This window comes from Dermacentor variabilis, chromosome 1 (genome assembly GCF_050947875.1).
Source record: "Dermacentor variabilis isolate Ectoservices chromosome 1, ASM5094787v1, whole genome shotgun sequence".
Lineage (NCBI taxonomy): Eukaryota > Metazoa > Arthropoda > Arachnida > Ixodida > Ixodidae > Dermacentor > Dermacentor variabilis.
The window spans coordinates 28792215-28804953 of NC_134568.1; the positions used below are offsets into that span (position 1 = coordinate 28792215).

At 46.4% G+C, this 12739-nt stretch overlaps 1 protein-coding gene and 6 non-coding genes across 7 annotated transcripts in view; all 7 read right to left on the reverse strand.

Moving 5' to 3' along the window:
• Positions 1-12739, reverse strand: part of LOC142576106 (peroxiredoxin-6-like) — a 184721-nt gene that overhangs the window by 37155 nt on the left and 134827 nt on the right. The gene's annotated exons all lie outside the window — the stretch shown is intronic.
• On the reverse strand, positions 7997-8069 carry TRNAK-UUU (transfer RNA lysine (anticodon UUU)). The gene has a single exon. It is a non-coding gene; the product is annotated as a tRNA-Lys (tRNA).
• TRNAK-UUU (transfer RNA lysine (anticodon UUU)) lies at positions 8270-8342 on the reverse strand. The gene has a single exon. It is a non-coding gene; the product is annotated as a tRNA-Lys (tRNA).
• On the reverse strand, positions 8530-8602 carry TRNAN-GUU (transfer RNA asparagine (anticodon GUU)). Its single transcript has one exon. It is a non-coding gene; the product is annotated as a tRNA-Asn (tRNA).
• Positions 8790-8863, reverse strand: TRNAK-UUU (transfer RNA lysine (anticodon UUU)). Its single transcript has one exon. It is a non-coding gene; the product is annotated as a tRNA-Lys (tRNA).
• On the reverse strand, positions 9051-9123 carry TRNAK-UUU (transfer RNA lysine (anticodon UUU)). Its single transcript has one exon. It is a non-coding gene; the product is annotated as a tRNA-Lys (tRNA).
• TRNAK-UUU (transfer RNA lysine (anticodon UUU)) lies at positions 9311-9383 on the reverse strand. The gene has a single exon. It is a non-coding gene; the product is annotated as a tRNA-Lys (tRNA).

Sequence of the window (12739 nt, forward strand, 5' to 3'; positions counted from 1 at the left end):
ACGTGCACCTAAATCTAAGCACACGGGTGTTTTCACATTTCGCCCCCATCGAAATGCGGCCGCCGTGGCCGGGATTCGATCCCGCGACCTCGTGCTCAGCAGCCCAACACCATAGCCACTGAGCAACCACGGCGGGTGAGGTATTTTCTTCTATTTCGGTTGTATCCTCGGTGTAGCAGGGCTCGTCGATTGTCGCCTCAGTGTAGCGAAAGTTTGGTCCTTTCCACCAAATTGAACTTTGTAAGAGCTGCTCCACAGTGGATCCTCTTGACAGTAAATCAGCTGGATTTTGATCACTCGGACAATGTCTCCACATGTTCAAATCAGTTAGGGAGAGCATCTCTGTAACTCGGTTTGGTACGAACTGTTCCCAGCGTTTCGCTGAACGGCGTAGCCAATAAATTACGATCATGGAATCTATCCACATAACTGTTTCCCGGCCCTCTAGATTTAGGACACGTTTCCCTGTTGCAGTTAGTAGAGCTGCAACGAGGGCTCCCATCAGTTCTAATCGTGGTACAGTTATCTTTTGTATAGGTGCGACTCTCGACTTGGCTAGTAGTAGCTGAAATGTTGTGGCTCCCTTGAAGTCTCGTATCTGAAGGTAAAGCACGGCGCCGTACGCAACTGGGCTAGCGTCACTAAAAGCGTGCATTGTAACCTGCACATTCTTATCCAGGAGAGTTTGACCAAAATGTCTCTCAACTTCTAGTTTATTAACAGTCCTGAGGCCTTTAGTCCACGCTGTCCACTCTATAAGAAGAGATTCAGGAAGTGGCGCATCCCAGGTGTATTTCTCTAACCACAGCATTTGTATAAATAACTTGGCTACCAGCATGAACGGCGCTAAGAATCCAAAGGGATGGTACATGAGTGAGGCGAAGTTTAAGATCTGTCTCTTCGTAACCCTTTGTTCGTTCAATGATTCCAGCATCTTCGTTAGTGATGGCTTTAATATGTCTTTGTCGGTATCGCAAACGAGACCAAGAATCTTCTTTCTTTTTCTATATCGAACTGTACTTTTGGGTCTCTACTATTGTAAATATTTCGTAAGTGCCCATCATTTGTCGTCCACTTTGTTAGATGCATTCCTGCCTCTTTCAAGATACTGAAACAATCGTTAACGACTTGCTGCACTTCTTTGTTCTGTGCCCCGATAACGAAGTCATCTACGTAGAAATTATCTTTCAATAGTTTGGCAGTAGAAGGGTATTTGTCTTCTGCCATTTGGAAGTGGTGTCGCCGAGTTGCAGCAAGGAGAAAGGGACTGCTGCAGGCGCCAAAAGGAACCCTTGTCAGGCGCAAATCGTCAATATTGGAAGACCCTTCTTCAAACCAGAAGTAACGAAACGCGTCTCGGTCTTGTTCAGCCGGCGATATTTGAAGAAACGCTTTTTCGATGTCGGCGGAAATTCTAATCTTGAAGCTGCGAAACTTCAGCAGTAAGTCGAGGATTTTGGGGTTCAAATTTGGCCCTGTGCGCAAGACGTCGTTGAGTGAAAGTGAGTCCGAAGCATGAGAAGAGGCGTCAAATACCACCCGTACTTTTGTCGTAGTTCTGTCGCGTCGCACTACTACTCGGTGTGGCATACAGTACGTGATATGTTCACTCGTACTATCCATTGTGACCTTCTCAGCGAAGTCTTTGTTATAGTAGCTCCTAATAGCAGTGTCATATTCCTTCTGAAACTCTGGTTCTCGATGTAGCGTTCTCTGCAAGGACTTCAGTCTCTTTAATGCGACGTCCCTGTTATTTTTAAGCTGGGAACAATTGGTGCGACACGGCAGTTCAACTTGATAGCGACCATTGTTTCTAATAGTTAATTCCACGAAGTTCTTAAGGACGTGTTCGTCATCTTTCGGAAGTCTCTTTTCGTTAGTCAGTCCCAGATGTTCTACTTCCCAGAAAGACTTCAATTGCTGGGAAACATTGGCTTCCATTAGGCATATGGTGAAGTTCCTTACGGTTTCTGGTTTGTAGAACTTAGGTGTACTTCTGGTATCTCCATGAAGTGTCCATCCTATAATAGTCTCGATGGCGTTCAAGGAGTCGTCCAGTCGATGAATTCTTCTGCTGACGAGCTGCCAGCAATAGTCTGCACCTATAAGGACGCTTATTCCAGGCTCAGGCGAGACCTCAAATGCGTTGACGTCAGCCAAACGTAAGTTCTTGCTTTTCAACTTTGCAAGTACATTTGTCTCTGTCAATGCTGAGAAGTCATTGCATATTTCGGGAACTTCTATAGCCTCTACTTCAAGTGCGTTTTAGTCATACTAGCTATGCAGTATGACTCGTACTCTCCGATAATATTTCCGCGGTGCTGAAACGTTTCCAAATCCCGAAATGGTGAGCTGCTCTTCAGCTAACACAGTGGCTTTCAGCTTCCTAGACAATTCTTCCGTGATGAAGCTGCGCTGACTGCCACCATCAATCAACATTCTTATAAAGCATTTGCTTCCATTGCCCAGAGCCTAAACTTGGGCGGTCTGCAGAAGAACTGTGTACTTTAGCGACTCTGTTGACGAGCTAGTAACAGTTGTCTGCGTTTCTCTATTCTTCTGCTTCCATTTTGGGTCACACATAATGTCGTCCCTTGCATTGCGCACAGCTTAGTCTCTTTCAGCTTCGGCCTTCCTTAGCTTTGTTAAATTGCCTAGCGCAGCGGAAACAGCATCCTAATTTGCGTAGTTTCTCTTTTTTCTAGTCTAATGTTAGTTCCGTTGGGCAGACATCCACCGAGTGATCTTTGTCTCCGCATAATATACAACTCTCCGGAGTCAGTTTTACGATTAACATAGATGCAGAACCTTGGAAATGCTCATTGGATTGTCGTTTTGCGGTTGAGGCTTGTTCTCTCTTGTCAGAAGTCAGCATTATAATCTGTTCCCGGCTTCTTACTTCAAGGCTCAAGAAGTCTAGAAGAAGAGACATTTCATTTAGCTTGTCACTAGCAACGGCTGTATTTGTCGAAGACATGATACGCTAAGTATAACGGAGTACCATTTCTTGCGGAAGATTTTGTGTTATAGCAGTTTTCAGAAACACTCCATATTCTTTTTCTTCGACGCCAAGGTTATGCAGGGATCTCACGCGCGTCTCCACTTCTTCATGCAACCTTTGAAGCCCTTCGAAATCTTCGCGAGAACGAACTTTACGTAGGTTTAGAAGACGACGCATGTGGTCGCTAAAAATCAGTGACTTCTGATCACAATGGTAGCCCGCCATTCTTGCGCGCCATAAACAGTGGAGCCCCGTAAGCATGATGACGTCGTACGGGAAACCTTCCTCGTCATTTACTGGTAGAAACCTGATTCCGTGGAAATCTATCGGTAACTCCTTTTTCAGGGTTCTTTGCAACACGTCCTAGATGAAGACCCCTTCCCAACAATGGATGAAGACATGATCTATAGTTTCCGGTTTTTTACAAATAAGGCAATGTGTTCCCCATGGCATGTAGAACCCAAGTTGTTCCAGGAAGGTTTTGACAGGTAAAGTGCCGGTATGTAATTTAAAAAAAAAAGAATGATTTCGTGGCTGGTTGAACTGGCATCATCTTCACTCTTTTCAGTACGTCTAGGCCTGGGCCTCCACTGTACACGGCTCTGTACATGGGTACAAGCAAGACACTGTTATACAAATCATGATAGAGCTTTTTCCGTTTTGCACTCCACAAATATGCATTTGAAAAGCGAACACGCAAGAAGGAAACACTCTGAACTATTTCCCGAAAGAAACCACGGACTGGTCCTGAAATTATTTCGGTACCTAAAACGAATTCGGGGAGTGATCTTGACAGCCTCATTTGGATCACGGTGCGCAGAAATGGGTCGTTTGTGTCTCGAAAAAAGAAGAACCTGTTCACCAGTTGACGCAAGAAGAGGTGAGCCAACCCCAAGACCGCCATCCTTCACACGCCAGAAGAGATTATCTCGGCTGCATCGCTCCCAGCTCGATGCCCACACGAATACAGCGAACACGCGGTGCAGCTTCTCCATATTAATCCGTGAGCACTGTAGGACCTGCATTACGTACCAGATCTTTGTCACGATAAACATGTTGCACGCTGTAGCTCTTGCGAATATTGACAAGTGACCGGCGTTCCATCGTTCGGCTATTTCTTTTACTTCTTTTGTTCGCTCCCTCCACTATTCGCTACTGTCCTTGTAGGCATCAAGGGGTGCGCCAAGGTACTTAACTGGCGTCGTGACCCAGTTTATGTCAGAAAAGTGGTCTGGTGTAGACGCCCATCTTCCATGCCAAAACCCCAAACATTTGTGCCAGTTAACGTAGCTGTTAGTGACGTTACCAAACTTTTTGACGATATTAACAGTATTCAATACACTTTCTTTGTCTTTACATTACACAGCCACATCTTCAGCGTATGCCAGTAGCTTCACTTCTGCTGACTGAAGACAAAACCCCTTCATACATTCATTTTCGATGATGGCCTAACATAGCGTTTCTAAGTAGACCGAAAACCGGAGTGGAATGAGTGGACAACCCTGACGAACGGAGCATTTCACCTTAATGGGGGCCCCCAACGTCTGATTAATTATAAGTCTGGTATAGCAGCTCCAGTACGCCATGGTCACCCCCTCAGTGATTATGTGGCCAAAATTAACGTGTTCAAAGATGGTAAGCAATATTTCGTGAGAAAAACAATCAAACGCCTTCTCCAAGTCTAGCTGGAGGATGGCTACTGCATCGCACATGGCGTCACAACACTTCAGCACACACTTCGTTGTATGGATGTTAGTGAAAATGGTTCTTCCACGAATACCACACGTCTGGTGTGGGCCGACTACTTCGTGAATAACTGACTGGACCCGTCGTGCCAACACCTTCATCAATATTTTGTAGTCGCAGTTAGTAAGCGCTATGGGTCTATAGGAGGAAAGTTGCTTGAGCTTTTCGGTCTCTTCTCTTTTCGGTATTAGTACTGTATGGGACTGGCCAAAGGAGGGTGGAAGTATTTTAAGTTCCTATGCTTCATTGAAAACGGCGGTTAAGATAGGAGCTAGGTGGCCTTTCAAGGATTTGTACCAAGCAGCACGACTGTCTGGACCTGGCGACTTGCCAGGATTCAGGTATTCGATGGCTTTCATCACTTCACGTTCTGTTAATGGTCGTTCTAAGGTTTCTTTAACCTCACTCGACAGCTGTGAGATTCGTTGCAAAAATAAATTCTTGAAATCGTGCATGTTGACAGGCCTGAATGCAAAAAGTTTTTGTAATGCTCAAAATAAGCACGCCCTATATTATTATTATCCGTTAATACCACCCCTTCATATTCGATAGCCTCAATCTGCTTACGCCCCAATCCCTTTTTTGTAGCCCCAGTGCTCTTTTCGTTGGCGTGTCCCCGCATGATAGCCTTTCTGCTCTGGCGCGCACTAGCGCACCTCGGAAGCGCTCTTCGTCGAACACCTCGAGCTTCTTAACGGCGCGCATATCTTGTTGATAGGCGCCAGGTTGCATGCATTCAAGCTTCGCAAATTTTTCCAGGAATGTTGTTAAATCCTTTTATCTGGCCTTTTTTTCATATTGCAGTACGCTACTTCTTTCGATTGCCTTCAATTTAATGCTTTGCTTCAGCAACTCCCATTCCTCACCAAATTTCATAGAACTGTCTGTTCCAAAAGAATTCAGAGCAGCCACTACCTTTTCGTTAAAAGTTTCATCCCGTAACAGCTCTGCATTCAATTTCCATAGTTCCCAGACAAACTTGTTTCGTTCTTTCTTCCGTGCATTTTACCAGGCAGTGGTCAGAATATGATTTGGCCGTAACTGTATAGCACTGGCATTTTTCAACTAAATCACATGAAAGAAAGATACGGTCTAAGCGTGCGTGACTTGTGCCCTGAAAGTGAGTGCACCTTACGTCTCCGTGAGCGCGAAAACACTCGGCGATATCTTCTAATTCGAATTCATGTGTAATCTGCGCCAGGATAGCACTACTTTTGTCACAAACCACGCGACACGTAGACCTATCCTCAGCGTTCAATACGCAGTTGAAGTGGCCTACACAGGCTATCATTTTTTGCACATGGAAATGATGCTTTAAACTCCAAAAGAAATTTGCCCTCTCTTGCACAGTATTAGGCGCATAAATGCAAAACACGCGCCATTGGTCATTCCAATAGCTGAAGTCACAAAAGTCAAGTTGACCAAAAGTGCACGAGAAGTAACCATCTATGACAAGATCAGGGGGCTTCCTCACGAACAGCACACACCCTGTCGAAGTCCCTTAAGCGCGGCTCACTACCGTATAGTAGTTATACGCGAAAATTTGCACCATGCTCCCGGTCTCCTCCTCGCCGTCTACCTTGGTTTCTTGCATGGCTGAAACGGCGAGGTCGTGGTCCACTAGTAGTCTGTAAACCTGACTCTATTTCTTTTTGGCGGCCAGACCTCGAACGTTTAGCGTGCCGAGGCTAAGCGACGGGTCGGTAGCCATTACTGATTTAAACCGGAGGGGAGAAGGCCCGGAGCATGGTGCTCACCTTAAAGTCTAGCTGACCGCTAGACGCCTCCGTGGCCACCCGGTGGCCGTCGTCCGAGTTCGTCTTTGGTCGGCTTCTGGGTGAGCCTACGGTCAGCGTCCAGGTTCGGCTTAGGCTTGAGGGTGGAGCGTCTTCCTGGAAGCGTCTTAGCGGGCGGTGACTCGGAGTCACCGCTGGCCTTTCCGTCGACTTTTTCCTCCTGCTGCAGGGACCTCTTCACCGGTGCCGAGACGCTTTGGACGCGGGCGTTAGCAGGGGTCGCGTTGTTGTTTTCCGCTGCCTCCGTAGTACCAGTAGCCGGCTGGCGGCTCTCATTTTCTTTCTGGGCCGCCCTGAAGCTGATTAGTGCGGTTTCTGGCTCTTCGGGAGCAGGGACATTATTCTGTCCTCCTTTAGTCGGCGTCGTCGTCCCGCTCGGTTCTGCCACCGCATTGCCGTTTCCAGCTCCCTTGGCCGCTTCCTCGGCTTCGGTCAAGTCCATCATGTGGTCTGATGTCAACGGCTCGCTCTCCGCCGACCCCGCGGCTACTGCGTATGAACGTACACAGTCCGCGTCGTTATGTCAGAAAAGCCTGCACCGGGAACAACGTGGAACCTTACATTCTCGACGAGCGTGACCAGAGCCCCGGCAGCGCAGGCACTGCATGGGGCGACCTGGGGCTACGACCAGCGCAAGCTCGCCGGCGACGCGGATCTGGTGGGGCAGGTCGTCGACTTTCAGTCCAGCCTTCAGCTGCAGCAGCACAGCTCGGGTCGTCGAGCCCTTGTCGGAAACGCCATCCACTCGCCAGCGCTCCCGGGTTACTTCCGTCACTTTGCCAAAGGAAGCCAGCGCAGTCTTTAAATCTTCATCATCCAAACCACGAAGAAGCCAGTGAAGACGAAGCTTCACTTGCTCTTCTTTAGGGTCGATGACCCGGCAGCCACGCCCCTTGACCTGAAGATCCTTCAGTGCAGCCAGCTTTTGGGCCGCCTCGGCTGTCTTCATCCTCACCGCCCATACATGGTTGATTTGGTACGCTCCAAAGGCGACGACGCCAGAGAGCCTACCAAGAGCTTGGAGCACGTCCCGAAAATCCTCTACGCGAAACGAGCGAACACGAGTGTCGCCGTGCAAAAAAACTGTGTTTAACACGATGCGTCCTGTAGGAAGCCGAGTCAAAATAATCTGGAAATCCTTATCTTCCTCCGTCGAAAGCCTGTTGCCGCGGCTAACAGTCACATATGCCGCTCCATTGGAGCCCATGATCCCGCGATCCGTTTAGCTCGGGAGCCGGAAGCAGAATGGTGAGCTACTCGGGTCTGCAAGGAGCGCAGCCCAAATTTTTGCCTGCATAGAAAAACGCACTATTGGAAAAGAAAAAGAAGTATAAGCCATCAACCAGAACTGTTACGCTAAAAGTCTAATACACCACGAGAAACAGCTACTCGCAACAGCTCAGAAGGATTCAAAACTTTCATACGCATAGAGAAGGAAGAAAAGCTACGGCCTCACCCGAGCAGGGGCTCGAATCCTGGACCGTTAGGTTAAAAGCCTAACGCTCTACCGACTAAGCCATTCGGGCGCGCAAGAAACGCTACCCAAACTTTCGCATGCAAAATAACGCACAATTGAAAAAAAAGCCAACCCATCATGTAGTCATTAGGTTAAAAAAAGCCAAGCCATTAGGTTAAAAGCTTAATAGTCCACGAGAAAGAGCTACTCGCACCAGTTCAGACGGATTCAAAACTTTCATACGCATAAAAAGGAAAAGAATCACAGTCTCGCACGAGCAGGGGCTCGAACCCTGGACCGTTAGGTTAAAAGCCTAACGCTCTACCGACTGAGCTACTCGGGCCTGCAACGAACGCTGCGCAAACTTTTGCCTGCATAGAAAACGCACTATTGGAAAAGAAAAAAAGTATAAGCCATCAACCAGAACTGTAACGTTAAAAGCCTAATACACCACGAGAAAGAGCTACTCGCACCAGCTATGAAGGATTCGAAACTTTCGTACGCATAGAAAAGGAAAAAATCTACGGTCTCGCCCGAGCAGGGGCTCGAACCCTGGACCGTTAGGTTAACAGCGTAACGCTCTACCGACTGAGCTACTCGGGCCTGCAACGAACGCTGCGCAAACTTTTGCCTGCATAGAAAACGCACTATTGGAAAAGAAAAAAGTATAAGCCATCAACCAGAACTGTTACGTTAAAAGCCTAATACACCACGAGAAAGAGCTACTCGCACCAGCTCAGAAGGATTCAAAACTTTCGTACGCATAGAAAAGGAATAAAAGCTACGGTCTCGCCCGAGCAGGGGGCTCGAACCCTGGACCGTTAGGTTAAAAACCTAACGCTCTACCGACTGAGCTACTCGGGCCTGCAAAGAACGCTGCCCAAACTTTCGCCTGCATAGACAACGCAATATTGGAAAAGAAAAACAAAATAAGCCATCATCCAGAACCGTTGCATTAAAAGCCTAACAGTCCACAAAACAGATCTACTCGCACCAGTTCAGGAGGACTCAATACTTTCGTACGCATAGAAAGGAAAAAAAGTTACGGTTTCGCCAGAGCAGGGGCTCGAACCCTGGACCGTTAGGTTAAAAACCTAACGCTCTACCGACTGAGCTACTCGGGCCTGCAAAGAACGCTGCCCAAACTTTCGCCTGCATAGACAACGCAATATTGGAAAAGAAAAACAAGTTAAGCCATCATCCGGAACCGTTGCATTAAACGCCTAACAGTCCACAAAACAGATCTACTTGCACCAGCTCAGGAGGACTCAAAACTTTCGTACGCATAGAAACGAAAAAAAGTTACGGTTTTGCCCGAGCAGGGGCTCGAACCCTGGACCGTTAGGTTAAAAGCCTAACGCTCTACCGACTGAGCTACTCGGGCCTTTTTTTTTTCTTTATTGCCTGTTTTATAACGAATACACGATTCACAGCTATTCTCCGCTGCGATTACAAAACAAAAAAGACAGTTCAATGTGCGGGTGTACCTTGTCGATTAATTTTTGTTTAAAAAGGCTGAATGTTTCCAAGCTTTTCAAATGCTGTTAACCACTCAGGTGGTTCGCTGAGCGCTTTAAACGCTTCGCGAATGTACAATACATTTTCAACAAAATATTCTTTGGCTGGTTTAGCGTCAACATCCTCATTACGCACCGCCATTCGTGTTTTCCATACGCTGTGCATGCAGAGTAACATCACCATATCACATGGCACGCCTTCTGTCTCTTCAAACGGTAAAAAACGGATTCCAAAAGGTGTTAAAGGAAATTCTTTTTTTAGTGTCCTTTGCAGAATGTCCCAAAGGAAGACTGAGTCCCTGCACTCCAGAAATATGTGCTCCATTGTCTCCGGTTTCTGACATATTTGGCAATTCACACTCCAGGGTACAAAGATCCCCTTCTCCTGCAGCCATGGCTTGACAGGAAGCGTGCCAGTGTGTAGCATGAAAAAAAATGTTTTTGTTGTTGCTCTTACAGGCATTTTCTTAACTCTTTTTAAGACATTCTGCTCACGCCCCAGTGCATATACTGCACGGTATATTGGTACTGGACACATGATATTAACTAAATCTCGGTATAATCGCTTTCTTGCGACAGTGTTCAGGTATTCCAAAGAAAAGTGTACTTTTAGAAAACGGAAAGAGCTTATCACTTCAAACAAAAACCTCGGACAACCACTTGACGTATGCCATACGACGTCACAACATATTCTGGCAGTGCGTCACCTAATCGCGTCTGGATAACGCACCGCAAAAAACAATCGCTTTCGTCGCCCAAGAACATGAAACGCGACACTACTTGTTTCAAAAATAAATGCGACAAACCCAGCCCTCCTTTCTGCGCAGCATGAAACAGATTCAGACGACTCGTGCGCTCCCATCCTGATCCCCACACGAACATAGCAAAAACCCTGTGCAACTTTTGTAGACACACTCGGGATATACATAAAACTTGCAACATATAAAACACTTTAACGACAAGAAATAAATTGCAGACAGTGACACTCGTGAATATTGACAGATTCTTGCCTCCCCACTTCGTTGTTCGTGCTTTAGCCCGCTCAGTTTGTTCAGTCCATTGCGTCGTGGTATCGCGATAGTATTCCAAAGGAACACCAAGATAACTGGTTGGCGTATCTGTGAACGCTACTGTTTCTAACACTGCAGGCCGGCTGTCCCATTCACCGTGCCAGAAGCCTAAGCTTTTTGGCCAGCTTATGGCACTCCCCGTTAGACTGCAAAACTTTCTTGCATCCTTGACTGCCTCCCGAATGCTCTCTTGGTCAATGCAAAAAAGTGCGATGTCATCTGCGTAAGCTAGTATTTTTACTTCCTGAGTTAAAAGACGGTAGCCGCGAATGTTTTCGTTTTCTCGTACCTTCAAACAGAAAGGTTCAAGAAAAATCGCAAAAAGTAAGGGCGACAAAGGGCACCCCTGGCGCACACTGGATAATACTGGTATATTTTCGCTGAGTCTTTTATTGATTATAAGGTGAGCGGAACAGTTCTCATAAGCCATGGCTACTCCGTCCTGAATCACTTCGCCTACATTAATGTGTTTTAGCAGGGCAAGAAGTATGCTGTGAGCAACCCTGTCAAAAGCTTTTTCTAGGTCTAACTGAACCATTGCTACACATTCGAGGTTCGCATCACAGCATTCCAATATACTCCTAGCGATGTGAATATTCGACAATATTGTTCTATTCCTGATACCGCATGTTTGGTGTGGGCCTACTATGGATTTAATAACTGACTGCATCGTTTTTCCGAGCACCTTCATGTAGATTTTATAATCCGAATTCGTAAGACTTATGGGCCTGTATCCAGCGACAGATTTCAGCTTTACCGTATCGGTGGTTTTCGGTATAAGCACAACATGACTTTTTCTGAATGATGGCGGCAAGTGCTTAGTTTCATGAGCTTCTGATATTACACTGTGCAGTATCTCGCTTATTTCTGCCTTGAAAGTTTTATAGAAAGCTGCTCCTAGGCCGTCTGGTCCAGGCGCCTTTCCTTTACCCAAGTCTTCTATGGCTTCTGTAATTTGCTTCGCAGAGATTGGTCTCTCGAGTCCCTCTTTTATTTCGTCTTCTAATTTTCGCAGAACCGTTAGAAAGGTGTTTACAAACTCTTCTGTTACGGGCACCTGCCTACCGAGCAACGCTCGGTAGTGTTCAACGAAAGCTTTTGCAATTACTTCTGGGTCTTTTGACATTGTGTTGTTAAAACAAATTTCTTTAATTATGTTTTTGGATGCGTAACCCTTTTCGTCACTGAGCGTGCGCTTAGTTGGCGCCTCTCCCAGCCACAGCCTCTCGGATCGTGCTCTTATCGCGGCTCCTTGGTAAATTTGAGCGTCCACCCTTTCAAGTTCGCGTTTAATTTCTCTAATCTGTTTGGAAAACAATCCCGGTATTGTGCACTCCGCGTTTAGAAAATAATCGAGCATGCTTTGCAGTTCTTTCCCTCTTTGTTTAGCTTTATGACGCTTCACACAAGCCCTCTCGATCGCACTCATTTTCACTTCAATTTTAAACTGCTCCCACAGCTCAGCCCAATTTGTTGTAGCATCTATTTGCATTACGTCAATTTTTCCTTTTACCTTTTTGACAAACCATTCATCACTTAAGATCGTTTCGTTCATTTTCCACAGTTCCCAGTTAAAGTGAGACCCTCTATGTTTCGTGCCTAATGTACACGTTACTAGGCTGTGATCACTGAAGCTCACGTGCTTTACTGCGTAGCTAGTGACCGTTCGCGCAAGGTTTGCTGATACGTACAAACGATCTAGTCGAGCGTGACTCTGCCCTTGGAAATGAGTAAAAACAACACTGTTACCGCTTAATATGCTTCCAACGTCTACTAAATCATAGTCTGCCACGATTGCGCAGAGTTGATGCGCACTTGTATCCCGTATTATTTTACTGGGCACCCTATCTTCGGACATGCAAACACAATTGAAGTCACCAAGAAGAACAACATTTCTTTCACACGTCAGGTGTGACTCAACAAAGTTAAAAAAAATTTTCCTATCACTAATTTTGTTTGGAGCGTACACACAGACAATTCGCCAATCAACATTATTGAAAGAGAAATCACATAGGACCAATCGCCCATCTTGGGCAGACATTACACTCTGCTCAACAATACCTATTGAATTACGCAAAAATAAAAGACAGCCACCGGCCTTACCTACTCCATGACAAACACAAGTGTTGTAACGCGATTTAAAAACCTGAACC